The sequence below is a fragment of the Neomonachus schauinslandi genome, chromosome 5, assembly GCF_002201575.2.
Source record: "Neomonachus schauinslandi chromosome 5, ASM220157v2, whole genome shotgun sequence".
Lineage (NCBI taxonomy): Eukaryota > Metazoa > Chordata > Mammalia > Carnivora > Phocidae > Neomonachus > Neomonachus schauinslandi.
In genome coordinates, this window is record NC_058407.1 from 170,562,110 (window position 1) to 170,586,555 (window position 24,446).

The following is a 24,446-nucleotide window of genomic DNA, read 5'->3' on the forward strand; positions in this document are numbered from 1 at the left end:
CTCAACATCGCTCGGCATCAGGGAAATCCAAATCAAAACCTCAATGAGATACCACCTCACACCAGTCAGAATGGCTAAAGTTAACAAGTCAGGAAACGACAGATGTTGGCGGGGATGTGGAGAAAGGGTAACCCTCCTACACTGTTGGGAATGCAAGCTGGTGCAGCCACTCTGGAAAACAGTATGGAACTTCCTCAAAAAGTTGAAAATAGAGCTACCCTACGACCCAGCAATTGCCCTACTGGGTATTTACCCAAAAGATACAAACATAGTGATCCGAAGGGGTACGTGCACCCCAATGTTCATAGCAGCAGTGTCCACAAGAGCCAAACTATGGAAAGAGCCAAGATGTCCATCAACAGATGAATGGATAAAGAAAATGTGGTATATATATATATACAATGGATATATATATTTATGCAGCCCTAAAAAAACTGAAATCTTGCCATTCGCAACGACGTGGATGGAACTAGAGGATATTATGCTAAGCAAAATAAATCAATCAGAGAAAGACATGTATCATATGATCTCACTGATATGAGGAATTCTTAATCTCAGGAAATAAACTGAGGGTTGCTGGAGTGGTGGGGGGTGGGAGGGATGGGGTGGCTGGGTGATAGACATTGGGGAGGGTATGTGCTATGGTGAGCGCTGTGAGTTGTGTAAGACTGTTCAATCACAGACCTGTACCTCTGAAACAAATAATATATGTTAAAAAAAAAAAAAGATAGGAAGGGAAAAATGAAGGGGGGTGGAATCGGAGGGGGAGACGAACCATGAGAGACTATAGACTCTGAGAGACAAACTGAGGGTTCTAGAGGGGAGGAGGGTGGGGGGATGGGTTAGCCTGGTGGTGGGTATTAAAGAGGGCACATATTGAATGGAGCACTGGGTGTTATGCACAATGAATCATGGAACACTACATCAAAAACTAATGATGTATGTTGATTAACATAACATAGTAAAATAAAATTTAAAAAAAGTAACCTTTTTTCTTTGGGACTGCCATTTGGTGCCACTTTGGAATTGGCTTTGGGAAGGCTGGAACCAGCTTAATATTGCTCGCTTCCTATAACTATGCTATTTGGCACAAGCAGCCCTGCAAATGGAACAGAAAGATCATTTCCAGTAGGGACTGTTGGAGGTCGTGTGTACCCAGATTTCTCTGTATCCGAGAATAGTTGTTTTCCTGTTGTTGTGTTAGGTGCAAAGGATTTCCAGGAACTCTTAATGAGTGTGGATTATAAGGAATCAACCAAGCCCCGTCAGAAAGATCTCAGTGTAGGTTTTATATTTTTAAAAGCGAGGGGTGCCTGGCTGGCTCAGTCAGTAGAACATGTGACTCTAGATCTCGGGGTTGTCAGTTTGAGCCCCACATTGGGTGGAGAGATTACTTAAAAATAAAATCTTAAAAAAAACAGGGGCGCCTGGGTGGCTCAGTCGTTAGGCGTCTGCCTTCGGCTCAGGTCATGGTCCCGGGGTCCTGGGATCGAGCCCCACATCGGGCTCCCTGCTCCGCGGGAAGCCTGCCTCTCCCTCTCCCCCCTGCTTGTGTTCCTCTCTCACTGTCTCTCTCTCTCTCTCAAATAAATAAATAAAATCTTTAAAAAAAAAAAAAAAAAAAAAATCTTAAAAAAAACAAAGGTGAGGCTTTAGTTTTCTGAAAAGAAAGCGTTCTTGGAGATGTTCCTGCTGGTGAGGGTTCCTCATGGTGGCAGAGGAGTTAATGTGTCAGGTGGTAAGGGTGGATCTCAATCCTCTTCCTACGGATGGCATGGGAGAGCTCCTTCTGGGTTTGATCCGCAGGTGGTGTGGGCAGTGAGTTGCCTTTTTTGTCTTATTTCTTTTGGTGACGTAGGAATATGCCTTACCCCCAAACTCATCATAGAATCTACAGTTTATTAATTCCATTTGGTTAATAAATATAAGTATGTGGATTTCTTCCTACTGTTTTCCACACTTACTTATCCAATATAGGAAAAACACAAGGGGAATATTTCATCTTCACTGCGGCAATGAGCAGGTAACTCAAAAAATGCAAAGAGCTTCTTAGCTTTGATTTAGTCCATAAATCACTTGAGGAAAACCAATAGAAGGAAGACAAGAGCTGCAGAAGGCAATGGAATTCTTAGAGTGAGAGTTGGCCACCTGTCTGATTTACCTGCAGTTAGTCCCCTCACTGCTTGCTATAGGGGCGGCCAGAGTTTAGGCTTTTTCTTTGTGGTTTATGTGGCCTTGTGTTCCCAGTATTTACCAAATATTTTAAATAGTTTTCCAGAAAATTTCCTTGTTCATTTCCACAGTGTGCACATTCAGACCATAAAAGGACCTATTGAGATACATGTTAAAATTCCACAAATGGGGGTGCCTGGGTGGCTCCGTCGTTGGGCGTCTGCCTTCGGCTCACGTCATGGTCCCAGTCGAGTCCCACATCGGGCTCCCTGCCCGGCAGGAAGCCTGCTTCTCCCTCTCCCACTCCCCCTGCTTGTGTTCCTGCTCTCGCTGTCTCTTTCTCTGTCAAATAATAAAATCTTTAAAAAAATAAAATTAAAATTCCACAAATGATAGTGTCTCTTAACGATAGGTTTTTAGATTTCGATTACAGGGATTTAGAGTAGTTTAATATAGGCTGAATTTTTCTAGATCTTTGATATTTTCCAGTTTGCTTCCTCGGGATAGTCTATCTTGATGGACTTCGACGCCCTGATTCCCTTCACTGCAGTACTCATTAATGGAGCAGCTAAACTACTTGTGACAACTTTTTTTCTGTACCGTGGAGGATACTAAATAAAAGAAGGGAATTTATCAGACGTAGTCTCTGCTTTCTAGAATCTTCCATTGGGAAGAGAAGGATCGGGAGGAAAACTAGCAGATTGCAATCCATGCTCCACTGAAGGCAAACAGAATCACAGGAACATGGGGGCAGGCAGAGTCCGTCGTTCCATCCAGGTGGGCTTGAGGAAAGTTGGTGGAGGATGTGGTATTGGAGCTTGCCATTGCATTGCTGGCTGGAGACAGGCAGATGGGTGATGGGTTTGGAGGGCATTTTCAATAATGGCTTGAGTGAAGGCTTAGGAGGGGAACAGCACATGGCATTTGTTGGAGGAGGAAGGGGGATGATACGGGGTTCTGGGTACTGGGATCATAGTCTTAGTGGGAGAAGCTGTGGTAGAAGATGAAGTGTTTATTGGAGCCCATCTGTTTGGTAAATATCCTTTTGCCATTTACATATCAAGTTTTATGTCAATATCATAATAATGAAAATGTAATTAATATATGATCATAATTTAAAAATCTGTCATGAGACAAAAATCAAGAAGCAGTATATATGGTGGTTGAGAACATAGATTTTGATGTGGATGGCCTGGGTTCAGATCCCTGAATAGCTGTGTGATCTCGGGCAAGTTACTCAGCCTCTCTGATGCCTCACTTTCCTTGCATATCACATGCAGATAATAATAGTACTTACACATTTATTGTAATGATGAAATAGCTAATAGGTAAATTAGTGCCTGGCATATAGTAGCATGGTATGTGAGTATTAGTGATTATTAGTAGTAGTAATAACAGTATTAGTTAATACTGAGAAAGATTGGATCGGTGTTTCTGTAGATTATATACTTGGCGTAATTTTGCATGATTGAAATTGTAGCATCCCAGGCCTATAAATGCATACAGAGTCTCATAGCAGAATTTTCATTGGAATGGAAAATTCTTTTGGAGAATTTTTGTGCTTTGCATTATAGCTGTCTGGTTTTACTGACTGCTTCCTGGGATATAGCTGACCTGGGAAGGCTGGTTGGCTCTGTACTCATTTGTGTGTGTGTGTGTGTGTGTGTGTGTGTGTGTGTAATGGAATATTATGGGAGAGAATGAGGTCTTCTAGGGCGCCTGTGTGGCTCAGTTGGTTAAGCGACTTCCTTCCGCTCAGGTCATGATCCTGGAGTCCCGGGATCGAGTCCCACATCGGGCTCCCTGCTCAGCGGGGAGTCTGCTTCTCCCTCTGACCCTCCCCCCTCTCATGCTCTCTCTATCTCATTCTCTTTCTCAAATAAATAAAATCTTTTTAAAAAAAATGAGGTCTTCTGGGCGCCTGGGTGGCTCAGTTGGTTAAGCGACTGCCTTCAGCTCAGGTCATGATCCCAGGGTCCTGGGATCGAGTCCCACATCGGGCTCCCGGCTCAGCGGGGAGCCTGCTTCTCCCTCTGACCCTCTCCCCTCTCATGCTGTTTCTCTCTCTCTCTCTCTCTCTCTCTCATAAATAAATAATTAAAAAATTTAAAAAAAATGAGGTCTTCTATATCAGTAAAGTGTTTTGGTTACAAGTAACAGAAACGGACTTCAGCTAACATAGCATAAGGGAATTTATGGAAGGTTGTTGGGAACTCGTAGAATGGCTAGAAGGCTGGGCACCAAACTTGAGAAGGGACAAAAACTAAGGTATCTTGGGTGGCCAGGAGGCACAACAGCCGTCTCCTAGGCTAGTGGCCTGGTCTTGGTGTATGTAGTGTTGCCGTCACTGAGATTTGGGACACCTGCCTCCCAACCGTTCCTGGTCTCCTTGTGTAAATGCCTTGTTGGAATAGCAGAAAGATTGGCGATGGTTAAAGTGCCTGGCTGTAGAGATCAGAACGCCTTGTGGCACAGCCGTGTAATGGGATGCCTTGTGGCCCTTAAACATTTTATAGAAGGATATTTAATGACATGGAAACCGTTCACACGTTCTATTAAGCGGAAAAAGGCAGGTAGCAAAGCTGTATGGGTTGGATCATTATATTTAAGAATTGGATGAAGAGCTATAATTATTCCTACTGGACAGACAGGCATGGAACTATTGCCTGGTTTGCCCACGGTCACTCAACCAGTAAGTAGAAGAGGCAGGACTTGAAGCTGCGAGTTAGGCTCTAGAATTGGGCCCTTAGCCACTTCGTGGCTCACTCTCTGACATACACAGAAAGGCTCCATATGAAAACAGTAGGAGAGATTATAGCTAGGTGGTGAGATTATGGGTGCTTCTAGTACTTACTCGGATAGCTCTGATGAGCATATGTTGCTTCTATAGTGACCAAACTGATGAAGTTATTGTAAAAATGGAAAGGTTTGGAATACATTTCTTCCAAAGAAAAGTTGTGTCCAGAGGTATCCACTGCAGATTTTTTTTTTATGTAATAAGGAATCCCAGTAATCACCTCCATTAATAGATGAATTTCCTCTGAACTTGTACGTGTCATGCAGTATATTTACCATTAATTGGACAAGTGATTACCATCATCAAAACCAGAAAATGTTATGGGGATTTGAAACTCTGTGGTTGCTGCATTTTCGGGATTACATCAAAGCATTGATAAAATAGTTTGTTTTAAATGGAAGATTTAAATCTGTGAAGCTTTTTAAGATTTGTGTTTGTCACGTCTTGGCATGAGTTTCTCGTTTGTAGTCTAGTTATGAAAAGATTCTGGTTTCCATATGTATATTTAAAATGCTCTGAGTCATGGATCCAAATGAGTAATAGACCTTATATCTGTATTAGATTTCTGCTTTGTCATATCTTCACATGAAGCCAGTGCATTTCTTTTAGTACTTGCAATGGCAAACACATTGAATGGGCAAAATGGCATTCATTTTAGATATTCTTCCCGGTGTTTTTTAATTAATTTTCAGAAATGACTGTATTGGAATGCAAATGTATGTTTGATTTCACAGGATGCTTAGGAAAAGGATCCACGTGTGTATGCACACGGGCATGCCTGTATATGGTGCTGTGAGTGGTGTATGCACATTGATTGTGAGATGCACCATTATGGTCACCCTTAGAAGGGACGAAATGCTGTAAATTAAACAATGACAGGTTTCTTTTTTTTTAATTTTTAAATATTTATTTATTTTAAATATTTTATTTATTTATTTGACAGACATAGTGAGAGAGGGAACACAGCAGGGGGAGCGGGAGAGGCAGAAGCAGGCTTCTCCCGCGGAGCAGGGAGCCCGATGCGGGCTCGATCCCAGGACCCTGGGACCATTACCTGAGCCGAAGGCAGACGCTTAATGACTGAGCCACCCAGGTGCCCCACCCCCCCCCTTTTTTTTTTATTTTTTAAGTAGGCTGCATGCCTAGCATGGAGCCCAACACAGGGCTTGAACTCACAATCCTGAGATTAAGACCTGAGTTGAAATCAAGTCAGATGCCTAACTGGCTGAGGCACCCAGGTGCCCTAGCAGAGCTTTCTTACTATCTTTCATTTTTATTTATACTCTTGCAAGGGTAACTTATTTAAGTATAGATTTTTATCATGTACTATTATTGTGCATTATAATGAAAAAGTAAAAGCAAAACAAATGAAAGAATTCTTAAAGTATCTTCATATTCAGTGCCCATCTCTCATGAATTAGCTGTTAGACTAAAATCAAAAAATATTTGTATTTCCACATACTGTGTCATAAATAATGTTGACAGTGCACCTTTTTTTTAGAAGAGTGGGCCATTCTTGGGGCGCCTTGGTGGCTCAGTTGTTAAGCGTCTGCCTTCGGCTCAGGTCATGATCCCAGGGTCCTGGGATTGAGCCCTGCATCGGGCTCCCTGCTCCGCGGGAAGCCGGCTTCTCCCTCTCCCACTCCCCCTGCTTGTGCTCTCTCTCTCTCGCTGTGTCTCTCTCTGTCAAATAAATAAATAAAATCTTAAAAAAAGAGTGGGCCATTCTTAGCTCTGTAAGTTTTTAAAAACCACTGTATTCAGACAGTCTACCCACCGTGCAATTCACCCATTTAAGTGTAAAATTCAGTGTTTTTTGGTATATTACATTATTAATTTTTAAAAATTGTAAAATATATAACAATTTACCATTTTAATCATTTTTTTAAAAGATTTTATTTATTTATTTATTTATTTGAGAAAGAGAGAGAGAGAAACAGCATGAGAGGGGAGAGGGTCAGAGGGAGAAGCAGGCTCCCCGCCGAGCCAGGAACCCGATGTGGGACTCGATCCCAGGACTCCGGGACCATGACCTGAGCCGAAGGCAGTCACTTAACCAACTGAGCCACCCAGGCGCCCCATTTTAATCATTTTTAAGTATACAATTCAGTGGCATTAATTCTATTCATAATGCTGTTGTAACTGTCACCACTGTGTATCTCCAAAATGTTTTTTTAATCCTCCCAAACAGAAGTTCTGTAACCATTAAGTAATAACTGCTCATTTCCCCCTTCCCCAATCTCCTGGTAGCCTCTCATCTACTTTTTGAATGAATTTGCCTGGTTTAGATAGTTCATAAAAGTGGAATCATACAGTATCTGTCTTTTTGTGTCTGGCTTCTTTCAACTTAGCTTAATGTTTTCAAGGTTCGTTCATGTTGTGGCATGTGTCAGTTTCTTTCCGTGTTATGACTGAATACTACTTCATTGCATGGATATACTATAACCCGTTTATCTATTAATCAGTTGACGGACACCTGGGCTCTTTCCACCTTCTGGCTATCATGAATAATGCTGCGATGAACATTTATGACAAGTATGTATTTGAGCCCCCACTTTCAGTTCCTTTGGGTGTATACCTAGGAGTGGAATTGCTGGGTCATATGGTCATTCTGTGCTTACCTTTTGTCCTCTCTCTGTTTTAATGCTTTTACTTTTGATGTCCACACAGGTACAGGCAATGACAGCTAAATCCTACCTGTCACTGGCTGATTGTAAGATGCATCTTGATTTCAGAGAGTTTAAGACACAGACCTTAGAATTGATTAAGTATGGTATTTTGGTATTTCATAAAGCTGGATACCTTTAAGGAAGTGGTGGGTCAACATGCCTCTCTTAGAAGATTTTCATCTGAATATATTCTTAAAAATCATTTGTAAAAATACAAGTTTTCTGTTATACAGGAATACATCTTGTTTGTACAATATTTGGGGCAAAAACCATGAAAATATGAAGGAAAAAAATAACCTGCCCATTCTCTCTTTCTCTTAGAAATACTGCTATTAATCTTTACTCTGATTTTGTTTCTCAGTTACTTTTCCAGTCATACATGTTTTAGTTTAATTCTTCATCTTTAGGATCCCTGACAAAAGTCATATATATTCAATTTTGAAGTTACAGTAATATTTGCTATAGAAAGCCAAAGCTGTCTGCTTGTTGCTCCCCTCCCTTGTGCTCTTGCCCCATTAACCCATAAGATAACTTGGTATATGAGTTAGAAATAGGAGCCTACAGATTTTGTTCTATGCCTGTATCAACATTTATTACTATCATTTTATTGTCATATTCCATTGTCATGGGGTCATACTAACATTTTCTAATTTGTTTCTCAAATCAGAAACAGATCTGTATACATAAAGCGAGCTAACAATGTCATTTTATTTTATCCTTAATTAAAATTTTTGTTCTTAAAAATTGAGTAGCTGCATATGGTAATAAATAAAATAGTAAAGCAGTACAGAAGAGATTCAGGTGAAAAATTGACAATACCTTTTCCTGCCTTTCTTCAGGCCCCTGAGTTTCTATCTTTAGTTCCTTTGGTAACTCCAGATGATACAAATATGCTTCTCAGTGTTTACTTAATTTTGCAGAACAGCGTGACTCTGCTGTGAGAACTTTCAGGTTTGCCTAGATTCTGTTAGAAGGTAGCTGGCATCTGAGTTCTTATTTTCCATCACTGTCCCCTACCTCCTTTTGTTTATACATATCATGTCTGCTCGTCAGACCAGCACATAGTCCCTGCTCCATTACTGAATTTCTGCCAGACCTGTTTTTCCCTGTTCCTTGGTTTCTTTCACCAGTGAATCCAGGAATTTACCCACCCCACCCCCTGCCACCATATAGCATGCCTTTGTTATAATATTGATATGGACCGTAGTAGGTAAATTCTCTTTCAAAACTCCTCTAAGAGACAGATGTATGGGATGTTAGTACTATGTGCAAAGAATAGAAAAATATTGAGATGATTCCATTAAAATGTTAGTGCAATTTTAGAATAAGATCTAAAAATGTCAAGTTCCTGTTTATAGAAAATCATATTTTGCCTGTATTTTGTGCAGAGTATAGATTTAAATGGGATCAAAATTCATAATCCTAATATGTTCCTATAAAAGGAGCTAACTTATGATTCCCTGTCTTTTTTTTATTTCAAGTACACACCATGAGATATGTAATTTTTATTCCCCTCCACCCTCCCCAGTATCATATTAAAATAGTCCTTAAGATTGTCTAGACATGGGAATGCAAACTAAGAAAAACGAAGTTATTGTATATTTTTGTATATATTATTTTGCCCCTTTAATGTGAGATTAAAATGTTTGGATCTTTAGATGTTGAATTCCCATTTGTATTACAAAAATTGATTGCACATCATACAATAAATATATCTATTGTGGGGGCATCTGCCTTCGGCTCAGGTCATGATCCCAGGGTCCTGGGATGGAGTCCCACATCGGGCTCCCTGCTCGGCGGGCAGCCTACTTCTCCCTCTCCCTCTGCCTGCCACTCTGCCTGCTGCTTCTCTCACTCTCTCTCTCTGTCAAATAAATAAATAAAAATCTAAAAAAAAAAAATATGTATCTATTGTGTTTCAGCTTGAGATTTAAGTGTGCATGTCTCCTGTAGTGTATTCATTTGAATGTTTAAACCTCCACTCAAATATGAGCCAGGAACACCGTATCTCAGCTTTTAAATTAGTGGAAACGGCATGTTAGCATTGCTGGAACATTCTTACCACTACTTCCCTCCCTGCCTCCCTGACAGTTTCTTCAGGACATAATAATAGCATTGCTCCTTAGGCAGCTGACTCTTGATTTCGGCTCAGGTCATGATCTCAGGGTCCTGGGATCAAGCCCCATGTTGGGTTCCATGCTTAGTAGAGAGTCTGCTTGAGGATTCTCTCTCACCCCCACCCCCTTCCTCTACCCCTCCCCCTGCTCATGCTCACGCTCTCTCTCCTCTCTCAAATAAATAAGTAAATCTTAAAAAAAAGAATCAGGTTCATAGGTAACTTCTCAGGAGATTGAACTGAGTTCTAAAATGAAAATAGATGGCAGGAAAATTTGAGCACGTTTAAAAATTGGATACCTCTTCATCTAATTATTAAAAAGGTCTAAAAAAATCACTTTACTAAGTAAAGGGTTCTTTTGCCTGCCAGATTTATCTCTAGCCTTTGTTTCTTGGATTTGGGTTTAAGATTTGATGAGTATTATCTTGTATCTCTCTTTAACTCTGAATATTCTTTAAAAAAAATTTTTTTAAGATTTTATTTGAGAGAAGGAATCGGTGAGAGAGAGAGAGAGAGCACATGAGCACGGGGAGAGGGAGAACCAGGCTCCCCACTGAGCAGGGAGCCCGATGTGGGGCTAGATCCCAGGACCCTGAGATCATGATCTGAGCCGAAGGTAGACACTTAACCGACTGAGCCACCCAGTCGCCCTGACTCTGGATATTCTTGTTGCTTTATGAGTCTGTCTACATTTCTTCTCCACTCCACATCCTGTGGTCTTCCTTGTCTATGAGTTCAGTTTCAGTTTGATCATTGATAGAATGTGTCTGGTAGTAACTTATCAACTATTACTGGGGGCTAATGATTGTCATTCTAACAAAGATACAAACCTTATTCAAATAAATGTGCTTCTTTTCTTTTTTTTTTTTTTTAAAGATTTTTATTTATTTATTGAGAGAGATAGTGATAGAGAGCATGAGAGGGGGAGAGTCAGAGGGAGAAGCAGACTCCCCGCCGAGCAGGGAGCCCGATGCGGGACTCGATCCCGGGACTCCAGGATCATGACCTGAGCCGAAGGCAGTCGCTTAAACAACTGAGCCACCCAGGCGCCCTAAATGTGCTTCTTTTCACACATCACCTGGGAAGGCTGGATATATATTTCTATAATGTTTGGCTCAGAACTTGCAACTGCATTTTTAAATTGAAGTGCTGGTTGCTCTCTTCCTTTCTTACTAGATAAAGTACAACATCTTTCCAGCACTAAATTCATAGATACCCTGCCATCTGGCCTGTTGTTAACCTCAGTGTTTTTAAGTGAACATTTGAGTACGTTAACCTTAAAAATAAAACAGTCATTTGTTTTACCAGCAAAAATAGTTGTATTTGGTAATAACAGAATTGCAGTTCAGGACAAGAAAGCAATGATAAAACCATAGGCAAGTCCAACAAAGGACAAGAATGTTATTTTATGGAGAAGAATGAGGAAGTTGAGAGGGGTTGTTTTGGACAAAAGTCCAATGGAGAAAAGCAGGAGTCCAGAGTGATGACAGTTTCTCATTGGCTGAGTTGCCGGGAGGATCCATTTCTTGCAGGGGATGCAATGTCCATTTCAGTGTCAGGGCCTGTAATTGAGGACTGTTTCCTGTTAAGGTTTCTTCTGTTAAGGGTCTGTGATTGACATTGAGTGGTATGTCTCTACCTTCCAGCCTCCCCTCCTGGCATCCTGAGTCCACTTTAGCCGGGTTTCCCTTTAGTAATTTTCACAAGTATTTATAAACTTCAGTTATTAATAATGATCCTAGACTAGTTGTTTAAAATACAAGGCAGAGACTCTTTTAGTTTCAAGCATTGTTTACTTCAGTTCCTCAGAAACCATTCTGGTTCAGTTGTTAAAGCTCACGTTTTCACCATGTACTTTTTCCCCTTTGGTGTTAGTTAGCCCACATGCCCAAACAGCTCTACACTTCATAAAAACAAGAGTCTGTTGATCACATTGAAGAGATTAACCTGACGGTTTTAAGATCAACTCGATCTTACTGTGTATATTTAGAAAGAGCATAACATGTTGGCATATTTAAGGGTAAAAATCTTCATAGAGTGGTATCTCTATGCTGTTCATCCCACCCTTGTGACGATGTTTTGATTCAGTATTTTTCTAAATAATTTTTAAGCTGATTGTTAATAGAAGAAAAAATAACCTATTGATGCAGATGTCAATCAAATTGATAAACAACAGGTAGGTACAGTCTCAAACATATGTACGGGTGGAACAGCTTTATTAATATACCATAAAATTTACCCTATAAAAGTATACAATGCAGTGGCTTTTAGTGTATTCACAGTGTTGTGCAACCATCACCACTATCTTATTTTAGAACAGCTTTTTCTTAAGTTTTTATTTTAATCACCCATGGCTCGTCACGACAAGTGTGCTCCTTAATCCCCATCCCTATTTCACCCATCTCCCCACCCCCTCCCCTCTGGTAACCATCAGTTCTTTATAGTATAGAGTCTGTTTCTTGGTTTGTCTTTTTTCCCCCCTTTGCTCGTTTGTTTCTTAAATTCCACCTATGAGTGAAATCATATGGTATTTGTCTTTCTCTAACTTACTTCACAGAGCGTTATACTCTCTAGGTCCATCTACATTGTTGCAGATGGCAAGAAAAAATACAGAATGTTTCACAGATGTGTGTGTCATCCTTGTGCAGGGTCGTTCCAGTTATTCATTCATTCATTCATTTTTTAGAGAGAGTGAAGGTGCATGGTGGGGGAGAGGGAGAGAGCAAATTTTAAGCAGGCTCCACGGGCAGTGCGAGCCCCACTTGGGGCTTGATCTCACGACCCTGAGATCATGACCTGAGCTGAAATCAAGAGTTGGCTGCTTAACTGATTGAGCCACCCAGGTACCCCAGTATCATTCTGATTGTAGTATATATGCTGCTGAAGTGAGCCCGAACATTTTCATTACTCTGAAAAGAAACCATGTACGCATTAGCAGGCATTCCCCATGCCCCTATCCTGAGCCCCTATAATCACTAATCTAATATTCTGTCTTTACGGACATCATCTGTTCTGGACATTTCATAGCAATGAAATCATAGAATATGTGGGTTTTTCTTTCACTTAGCATAATGTTTTTAAGGGTCATCCGTGTTGTAGTATGTATTAGCACTCCATTCCTTTTTATTGCTGAATAATATTCCATTGTATGGGTACACCCTATTTTGTTCATTCATCAGTTGATGGACATTTGAATTGTTTCACTTTGGGGCTGTTGTAAATAATGCCACTGATAAAAATTCATGTACCAGTTTTTATGTAGACCTGTGTTTTCAGATCTCTTGGGAATATACCTAAGTGGGGGAATTGCTGGGTCATATGCTACTCTGTGTTCAACATTTTGATGAACTGCCAAACTATTTTCCAAAGTGGCTGAACCATTTTATAGTCCTACCAGTAAAGCCTAAGTGTTCTGATTTCTCCACATCCTTACCAGTACTTGATATTGTCATATTTATTTTAATTATCCTAATGGGTGAGAAGTAGCATCTAACTGTGGTTTTGATCTGCGTTTCTCTGATGACTAATGATGCTGAGCATCTTTTCATGTACTTCCCATTTGTATGTTTTCTCTTGAGAAAAATCTCTTCAAATCCTTTGCCCCTTTTTTAATTGATTGCCTTTTATTACTGACTTTTAGGAGTTTTAAAAACATTTTTATTGAGGGGCGCCTGGGTGGCTCAGTTGGTTAAGCGGCTGCCTTCGGCTCAGGTCATGATCCTGGGGTCCTGGGATCGAGTCCCGCATCAGGCTCCCTGCTCCGTGGGAAGCCTGCTTCTCCCTCTCCCTCTGCCTGCCTCTCTGCCTACTTGTTCTCTCTCTCTCTCTCTGTCAAATAAATAAATAAAATCTTTAAAACAAAAACATTTTTATTGAAGTATACAATGTTATAGTAGCTTCCGGTGTACAGTAATTCAGTAATTCTGTTCGTTACTCATTGCTCACCACGATAAGTGTAGTCACCAGCTGTCACCAAACAGCATAATTATAATAATATTGACTGTATTCTCTCCTGTGCTTTCTATCTCTGTGACTTACTTATTTTATAACTAGAAGTTCATACCTCATAATCCCCTTTATCTTTTTAAAAAAATTCTCTTTTTTACTATAAATAGATATAAAGATATCTGTATCTTGTATCTCTGTAGATAAAAGGGATTGTAGGACTTAATATATTCTGTATACAAGTCCCTTATTAGATATTTTCCAGTAATTTTGAAGTATTCTGTAGCTTGTCTTTTTACTTGATAGTATCCTCTGAAACACAAAACTTTTTAGTTTTGATGAAGTACAATTTATATATTCTTTTTTGTCCCTTATGCTTTTGGAATCATATCTAAGTAACCAGTACCAAACCCAAGATCAGAAGGACTCACGCCTATATATTCTTTCTGTCAGAGTTCTATAGTTTTAACTCTTGCATTAACTTTGCATGATCTATTTTGAATTAACTGTTATGTACAGTGTGAGGTAAGGCTCCAAGTTCATTCTTTTGCATGTGGATATTCAGTTGACCCGGCACCATTTGTTGAAAAGACTATTCTCTCATTAAATTATTGTGCACTCTTGTCCACAACAAAGTGACATAAATGTAAGGGTTCATTTGTGGACTTCCAATTGTATTTCATTGACCTATGGATGTCCAGCCTTATGCCAGTCCCACATCATCTTGATTACCTTAGCTTGGTTGTAAGTTTTGAAATTGGTAAGTGTGAATCTCCATCTTTGTTCTTTTTCTCTCAAGATTGTTTTGGCTTCTGGGTCCATTGAATTTCCATACAAATTTTAGGATCAGCTTGTCAATTTGGGCAAACAAAACAAAACAAAAAACAACAAAAACCCCCCTCACCACCAACCCCAAACCCCAAAAAAACCCAAACCCAAAAAAACCCCCCAAACCCAGCTGGAATTTTGAAAGGGAATGCATTGGGTAGATGCCGTCTTATTTTAAGTAGTCTACCAAGTCTTTACTATTGACTGCATTCAACTTCTGGAACAGGTTGCAGTTATTGGGAGTATGCGTTGAAGATTTTATCTTGGTGGATAAATCAGTGCACTTCCAAAATTAGATTATTTGGAGAAACACTGAACTGGCACAATCTATATATTGAAGCCCTTCCTTGGTTTCATTATTAAAAATGTATATGTGGCATCCTCTGGTCAGCATATTGGCTTTGCAGGTTTTTTCAAAACTCTTTCTGCCAGTGTTTTGAGATCAGTGAAAATGTGATAACACGAAGACAAGGAGAATCTGTGAGAACCCGGGTTCTTCAGGATCTTAGCTGTATATTAGAATGGTGTGAAAGGCCCTGGTAGTTTTAGCAGAGGTAACTGGTGTTGTGGCGGCCACTGCCCCCATCTTGAGGATGGAATTGTCTTCGAACGCAGGAAAGCCCTTTGTAAGAAATTTAGGTGTTTTCCTGTCAGGTCAGTGCAACATTGTTCTCTTGCTATGCATAAGGCACTGAGCTAGCTGCCGCGGGGTTGGAAATTAGAGTAAGACCTCCTTGGACTATTTCAGCAGACTCCAGATAGATCAGTCTTCCTGCCTCCTTCCTGCCTCTTCCCATTCCTTCTCACTTTCTACTCCAGTGCCTGAGTTTATAGCTTCCTAAAAAAAGCCAGTCTGATCCTGTTTGGCTCCTCATTGCCCATAGGGCAAAGTCTGAATTCCTGAGCAATTGCAGGTGAGACTTTTTCTAGTCTGGCCCTATCTCTTTCTCTTCCTCCTAAACCAAACATCCCTTAGAAGCACACTCTTGGCCCTGAATGCATCATGCCTCTCCAGCATGTCCTTGTCCACGTTCCTCGTCCATATAGAGTGACCTCCCCCAGAGCCTCCTGCTTGGCAGGGGCTAGTCCCCCTTTCTCATCTTCCTATATAGCAGGGTCCGCACAACCTTATTTGTATTCTACACGTCCTTGTCTTTGCTGCTGCCGAAGGTGAGAGGCAGAGACTCAATCCCCTCTCTCTCTCCAGTGGCCCAGGGCCTGGCCAAAGCAATTCTTAAATGTTACTTTAAATGAATGAGGTAGAATACCTGCTCAAAGGACCTGATAATCTAATGAGCTGGGAAGATGTTCAAAGGACTGAAAATCCCTAATACATGGCTGGATGGAAAACCGTGTATTATGCAGCTAAACTGCAGTTTCTCTGGACCGGGTATGGTACAAATATAAATCTGTCTGGTTTTACTCAGCCGCAGAGCTTAGTGTTCCATGCACTTTCTAGGCACACTGTGTTGTTTTCTGTGGCTATCCTTTGTTCAGTAAAGCTCCCAGCAGAGTATCTGTGTGACTAGGTGGCTGATGTGTGGTGACACAGGACAGAAATATGCATCAATTGGTGGTGAAAACAAGAAAGTAGACTGTTCTGTATTATAGGCCCGGTCATGTCCTATCAGATTTTTAGGAACTATTCCGTCTATGTTGTGAGACCACCCGACACCCTGTGTTTGCTTATTATCTAGTTTTGGTGCACATGTTTATAAACAGGGGTCCTTCTAATGCAATTGCCCTTTGTAATGACCAAAAGATGTTCATTTGGGACTGAACTAGTATAGTTTCCCTGGCCCCACCTCAGTTTCTTTACCTTACCAAAAATAAGGTAATTATCTGTTACAGTTCAGATTTGACGATCAGCTTTAACTCCTGAATAGAAGAGGAAGAGGGTAGATTCTTTTCTTTATTCTTATAGTAAATTTAGCTTTATTGTATAATGACATTATAAAATTTCACTGGTTGGAAACTTTTTTGTGTTTTGGTCCATGTATGTTTTAGATAGAGGCGTCTTGTGATGGTAACAATGAAAATTGTGGCTAACTCAGGTTTTGTCTGAAGAGACCTTCACTTCATCTCGCTGCTTAAAAGGTGCTTATTGCTGGGTAGAGAGTTCTAGGTTAGCAGTTATTTTCTTGAAGATGTTCTGTCTTCTGACTTCCCCCATTGCTTTTGAGAAGTCCATTGTCAGTGCTTGGAAATGAGTAATCATTCCTTTTTTGTGGCCCCGCGTAAGATTTTTCTTTTTGTTTTTCGTTTTCTGCGGTGTCACCGTGATATGCCCCCATGTGTGTTCCTTTTATTTATTCTGCCTGGGCGTTCTGAATTTATAGGTTGATGTTTCTCATCACTTCTTGAAAATTTCCCAGCCAGAATATCTCTCACTGTTGCCCTGTCCTCTCTAAACACTCCTCTCTCTGAGACTCCAGGTAGACTTAACATTGAGTTTCTCACTGTAACTGTTTATTTTGCCCTTTTTCTAATTTCTTAAGGTATAAAGTTGGATTTTTCATGTGCATCTTTTCTAATAAAAATTGTTTTTTCTAATAATTTCTAAAAATTTTCTAATAAAAAAATATAAAATGTATGTAACATTTTATGGATAACTATTGTGACCTCTGGTTATTTATTTTAAAAGGTGCAAATTTGTTTTTTGTGTATTTAATCACAAGAAGCTAGCTAATGGAGATTTGTTTTTTTCAGAATTCCTATTTTATTCAGTCTGATTGGAAACATAGCCTATTAAATAGCTTAAGTTGAAAATTTCAAGCCAGATTGATTAGGACACTCCTTGGACATTGAGACACACAACAGAAGATACTTCAAACATTCTGTTACAGTTTTTCTTAGTGACTTAGGTTTGTTAGTGATGTTTGAGAAATTGTAAAAGTGCAGCTTAAATTAGAATTAGTGGGTATTGATTTCTTAATCTTAATGTGTTTACCTAGTGGTGGGTCCTCTGCCCACTTTTACAGTATGGGGTATCAAGTCCCAGAAAGTGACTAAATTTCAGTTTTCAGATATGACCGCACTGTGCCCTTTACTTTAGAAAAACAGAGAAAAAATTCCTAAATATCCTTCTAAGTACTGCTTTAGCTGAATTCCACAGATTTTGATATGTTAATTTAAAATTTTTCTTTCAGTTCTAAATGTTCTTTAATCTCCCTTAAGATGTTCCCTTTCGGGGCGCCTGGGTGGCTCAGTCGTTAAGCGTCTGCCTTTGGCTCAGGTCGTGATCCCAGGGTCCTGGGATGGAGCCCCGCGTCTGGCTTCCTGCTCCGCGGGAAGCCTGCTTCTCCCTCTCCCACTGCCCCTGCTTGTGTTCCCTCTCTCGCTGTGTCTCTCTGTCAAATAAATAAATAAAATCTTAAAAAAAAAAAAAAAAAGATGTTCCCTTTCACCCATGAATTATTTACAAGTGTGGTGTTGACTCTTCACCTGTTTAGCGATTTTCCTGTTATCTTTTTGTATTGCTTTGTAGTTGAATTCCGTTATGATCAGAGAACATAATTATACAATTTCAATTCTTTTACATCTGTTATAATTTTTTTATGAAGGTTCCATGTGTGTTGAGAAGGATGAGTCTACTGCTGTGCTTGTGTGGAGTGTTGGAGAAATGTCAGTTTGATACAGTCAGTTGATGGCACTCGGTCCTTTCTGTCTACCAGTTCTGTGGATTACTGGGAGAAGTGCTGAAGTCTCCAGCTGTAATTTTGGATTTTTCTACTTTTCTTTTCAGTTCTGTCAGTTTTTGCTCCCATGTGTTTTTGAAGCTCTGTTGTGAGATGCATACATATTGAGGATTGTTATGTCTTCTTGGCAAATTAACCCTTTTATCATTATGGAATGTCCCTCTTTAGCCCCTCTGGTTTTCTTTGTTCTGAAGTCCACTTTGTCGACTATTAATGGAGCCATGCCAGCTTCTTTACGATTGGTGTTTGCATGGTGTATCTGTCTTTCCCCCCAGGTGAGTGGCAATTTTCCTCGTCCTCTGTGTGCTGAGTAATTTTGGATTATATCCTGAACATTTTGAATGTTCTATTATGAGGCTCTGCATCTTGTTCAAATCCTGTGGTGAATGTTGATGTGTTTGTTTAGCAGGCATTGACCTAGTTGGGTTCAGGGTATGTGTTCCAAACGGCCTTCTGTGGCTTGTGGTTTCAGTGTCAGTTCTGTGTTCATAACCTTTGCAGTGTTATTTGTCTCTGACCTGTGTGCCAGTGGTGGCCACCTGGAGCTTGGCCAGTGGTCTACCCTGTAGTTAGGTGTACTGGATGTGTGTATTTGAAAGTTATCACTAGTGGTCCAGAATCAAGGCTTGAGATTTTCTTGGTCACCCAGCTCACACAAAGCTGGGCTCTGTCTCAATTCCTACCCCCAGCCTGCTGCCTTTTGAGGGCTAGCCCAAAGTGAGATACCCTTCGCCAGGACCCCATCCTTGGTAGTTAACAGATCCCAGCCCTCATCCCCCAACGTCCTAAAAGGACACCTCTTAGCAAATGACTGCAGGGCAAAAAGCAGCTGGACTTCTTCCTTCTCTCTAGGGCTAGTACTGACTTGAATCTGGGTTCAGTACATCCTCACTACCGTGTTAGCTATTTGGGGCTTTTAGGAAGACACTTTTCGTATTTCCCTCAGCTTTTATGGTTTCCAGCAGACCTACTGACCTCATCGGCCGTTACCAGGGGCTGGAAATACTGATAGTGTTTAGTATTCTCCACTTTGTGAATCAGAGGTTGTTATGGATTGCATTTTGACCCTCCCATATTCATATGTGAAAGTCTCAGCCCCCCTGTACCTCAGAACGTGGTTTCCCATTTAGAAATAGGGTCATTGCAGATGCAGTTAGTTGAGATGAAGTCATACTGGAATAGGGTGGGCCCCTAATCCAGTTATGGCTGGTATCCTTATCAAATGGGGAAATTTGGATGCAGATGAGCAGAAAGGGAGGATGCCATGTTTACATGAAGGCAGAGGTTACGAGATGCATCGGCAGTCCTCCAAGGACACTGGAGAGTGCCAGCAAACCACCAGAAGCTAGGAGAGATTCTCCTTCACAACCCTCCGAAGGGACCAACCCTGCCGGCACCTTGATCTCGGATTTCTAGTCTCCAGAAACGTGAGATACATTTTCTGTGGTATAAGGCCACCCAGTACCTGGTACTTTGTTATGGCAGCTCCAGCAAACTGATGAAGAGATGTTCGTTTCTCCTAAGTTGAGATCTTTAAGAAAATTCTTTTTAGGTCCTGAAGTTTAAGTACCTGGCCCATTGCCTGTACATAGTAGGTAGGCGCTTGAGAAATATTTATCTCTACTATAATGGAATATTTATGTTCCTGAAAAATCTTGCATTCTGCAAATCATGCACTAAAAATAGTGTCTTATAAATAAGAGAAAAATAAGGCGGTGGGAGATCTCTCAAAATCTACGCAGCTTGGTAGCTACTAGCAAAAGCAATAATTGGTACCTCAGGCGATTACTTGGACCATATAGGTGAATATCTCAGTGTGGCTGGACGTTACTAAAATGGGTCCTAAAAGTGGACAAGCACAGCAAAGTGGAAATTCTAGCAATGCTTGCATTGGTGCATGGATAGTGTTTTAAATGAGGAAAATGTCTTCAAGAGCAACCCTTTAGGTGAGGAGAAAAGAAATCAAACTCTTTTTTTTTTTAAATTTATTTGACAGAGACAGTGAGAGAGGGAACACAAGCAGGGGGAGTGGGAGAGGGAGAAGCAGGCCTCCCGTGGAACAGGGAGCCCGATGCGGGGCTCGATCCTAGGACCCTGGGATCATGACCTGAGCCGAAGGCAGACGCTTAACGACTGAGCCACCCAGGCGCCCCAAGAAATCAAACTCTTTAGCATGCAAAATGATTTTTGCTTGAGAATTCTAGGAATGAAATTGCAGAAACTCAAAATTTGGGTGCCTTTTCTGCAGGGCTCTGGCAATTTGGTAATAATCTAATGTCATTATAGGCAGTTTGCTTTGTTGTATTTTATTGAATTTTGGGGAAGTAAATTCCAGGGCAGTCTTTGTTTTCGAAACACAATACATCTTTGTGGTGGTAGTACTGTCCGTATTCTCTCCTAATTGCTATAGTTAGAGCCGAAAACAGAAAGGAGATTGGCTTTGCAAGGAGAGGAAAGGAAATTTGACAGTTATTGAGAATGCCAGGACTGAAGGCAGCTTTAAATTTGATTAATTCATAATTCATTTTTGGAAATGTTTTCTGAATATAGGGATTTCCAGGATTCCCAAAGCTTATAACTCTGGAAGTAGGAAGGAGCAGAGAGTAACAAGCTTATGTTTTTAGTGTGTAGCTTAGATTCCTTCCTCACCTTTTTTGAGCAGTAGGTTATTGGAACACATGTTTGGTCTACTTGTTCTTTGTTCTCCTCTTGTTCTTTCCTATGCCAGTGCCCCCCCCCCCCCCGCCTCCCACCAGTATGTCTGATGGGCCGTGTGCTAGTGGCCGTGGGAGTGAAACCGTCCAGGGAGGGTGTGTGGATAGTATCTGAGGTGCGGATAATTCCAGCCCCGACAGGAGGACGAGGCCTATACAGTTGATTCCCGTTACTCATGGTGGCTGCGTTCTGGGGAGTCTCCAGGAACACTGAGTTAGTGACCCCTGGCCCTTTGCGCCTGAGGAATACAGAATTTGTTTCCTGTGAACTTCCAGTCATATTTTTGTCAACTGAAGAATAGCATGTTTCATGTGTGCTCCTGTTTAAAGACACTGTATTTGGTATGTATTAATAATTAATAATGATAATAATGCTGATTCATTAGCATTTAACTTGTGGCTAACAGTGCTGTATGTAATGCCTGAATGAAGCTGGTCTAATTACATGTATTTTTTCTGCAAGGCACATCATAGCCTTCTTGAGCTTAGGAACACTAGGTAGCACTTCAACACTAGGGGCTATTTTAAATAGCAAAATCAACAGAAAGCACAGAAATGTGGAAAAGGAGTCACTAAAATAGACTGCAAAAAGGATACTCATTTGTAGCATGAGCGTTGAAACAAGAAGGCAAAATGTTGCCTTGTTCAGCAGCTAGGAGTGTGTACATTGGGATACTCAAGTTTTTTGTTGCTTTGCACATGTCTGTGAATGACTGGGAAAGTGCCAGGAGTATTGATTTTAGGGTTACAAGTAAATTTTTAGAAAAGATTTTATTTAGTTATTTATTTGAGCACGAGAGAAGGAGTGAGCACGGCGGAGTGGGAGGAGGGTAGGAGCAGAGGGAGAAGGAGAGAGAATCTCAAGCAGGCTCCATGCTTAGTGTGGAGCCTGACTCGGAGCTGGATCTTAGGACCCTGAGATCATGACCTGAGCCAGAAATCAAGAGTCAGACACCCAACCGACTGAGCCACCCAGGCACCCCACAGGTAAATTTTTAAAAAAGTGAACGCTACTCCCAACGTGGGGCTCGAACTCAACGACCCTGAGATGGAGAGTCACATGCTCTACTGACTGAACCAGCCAGGCACCCCGGTGAATTTTACCAAGTAGGCAAATTCACAAATACAGAATTCATGACTAATGAGGATCAACTGTACTTGCACGACTAGGATTGGGTCCTGACCCCACCATGCAATACAAGTATTGTTATCTTAAGCAAGTTAACCTCTCTGTGTCTGTTTTCATATTTGTTAATTGGGGATAAATATTACCTATATCAGAAGTTAGTGAATTTAAATGAGTAAAGTTGCTCTCACATTGCCGCATATACAGTAAGTCCTTGATAATTAGTCGTGTTAGTAGTAATTAGTAAGATAAGTTAATACTGATAGCATCTATCTTTATTGAGTACCTATTCTGATGCTCACGATAACCCTAGAAAATAGGAAATATTATCTCTGTGGTACCGATAAGAAAAATGGGGGCCCAGAGAGGTTGAGTAGTTTGCTCCATGTTATCCATCTGCTAAGTAGTTGAGCTGCAATTTGAGCCCAGAGCATGATCATTTTAAGTGAAGAAAGATTATATATGGCATCAGGTCCCTAGTGATCCAGCTTGGATCTGTACATCCAGGTGAAGGGCAGAGGGCGTCAGGCAAAGAGGACTGTGTTGGGAGGGCTGGGCCTCATGCTTCCTGCCCAGAGTGGGAGAAATCAGAATAAGACAGAGCCTAAAGTGATCCACATAACGGGTCTTGGTCTGCAGAGGCATGGAATTATAACATAGATTGGGGTGGAGGCCAAGGGACCCTCCAAAGAATAGAGGCCTTAGCTAGGGTTCAGCTGACACGAGGACCTGGGCAGGGAACGCTTATATCTCAGGGAGGTGATGAATTTGAGACTCTTTGGTCACCTTCGTAGCCGTCCAGAACTGGACTTGTAAAGAATAGCACTTATAATTGCTTCTCTGTATGTCTTGCTGACCTTCCTAGGTCCTCATATCTATAGGAAAGTGAGCACTTGCGGAAAGCACTTTGTTTCTTAAGTGCTCCAGATGACCGGCTTAAGAGGTGTTTTCCTCAGTCTTCTTCCAGAGATGGGTCCTTTTTTTGGATGGTTCTGGAGAAGGGCTTCCCATATTCACACAGTTCGTGTTTGTAGGTGGAGTGAGCTGGGAGCCGTCCCAGTTCTCAGAGCCCTAAGGGTCTGGCGCTTTGGTAAGTAAAGGCCTCCCAAAGGCAGTTTCCACTCCCCCATCCAACAGTGACAGATTTTTCTGAGCCAAGGCTGAGCAGAGTGTTGTGAATGCCCAGACTCTGAGAGACACATGGAAATTTTCTATCATTTTCTACTTGTAGTCTGCAAATGTTTTTCAGTAGACGACAACATGGCAATTTGAGAGGAATGTTTCATGGTGTTCTTGTGGAATGCTTATTTCTTACATCTGGTTCAAGTTCGGTGGATATGCATTGCATAAATTTTGAATTGTGTTTGTATATAGCATCCATATAAATAAATGAATAAGCCGTCAAAAGCCAGGGTGGTATTTTGGGGATATGTTTCTCTTCATGGATCCCCAAGAAGCTTGTCCACTGAGGTTATTATGTATATACGGGTCAGTACTGTTATATATTTGGAGCAGGGGCAGCAAACTTCTTCCGAAAAGGCCCAGAGAGTAAATATTTTATGCTTCGGGGGCCATATGGTCTTTGTCACAACTCTTCAGCTCTGCCATTGTAGCCACAGACACTGGGTGAACAGATAAGCATGGCTGTGTTCCATGTAAACTTTATTTACAAAAACAGGCAGGAGGCCCATTTACAAAATTTGGCCTACGGGCCATCGTTAGCCAATCACTGGTCCGCAGCAAAGCTCTTACTTTAAGACCTTTGTAATTCCTTTGTAGGTTAAACCCTAGCAGAATTTTGTGTGTGCAGCATTTTATTTATCTATTTTTATTTTTATTTTCTGTGTGTGCACAGCATTTTAAAATTTGCATTGTAACCTTGGGCAGTGAAAGTAACATATAGAAAACCTGTCATCGCTTATGAATTTTGCTCTAAGAAAAAGTTTGATACCAAGATACTAAGTGGTTTTTTTTTTTTTTGTATTCTATTTTTTAAAATTTTTATTTATTTCTAGAGAGAGCGAGTGTCCAAGCGGGGGTGGGCAGCAGGCTCCCTGCTGAGCAAGGTGTTTGATGCGGGACTTGATCCCAGGACGCTGGGATTATGACCTGAGCCAAAGGCAGATGCTTAAGTGACTGAGCCACCCAGGCATCCCTGTTGTTTTTTTAAGTAGGCTCCTGCATAGTGTGGAGCCCAATGCAGGGCTCGAACTCACAACTGTGAGATCAAGACCTGAGGTGATATCAAGAGTTGGACGCTTAATCCACTGAGCCATCCAGGCGCCCCACCAAGATATTAGGTTTTTTTGTTTTTGATAGGAAAGGAAAATTGAAATTAAATACCAGAAACTGTAACAGCTTACTCACATTTCACTAGTTTT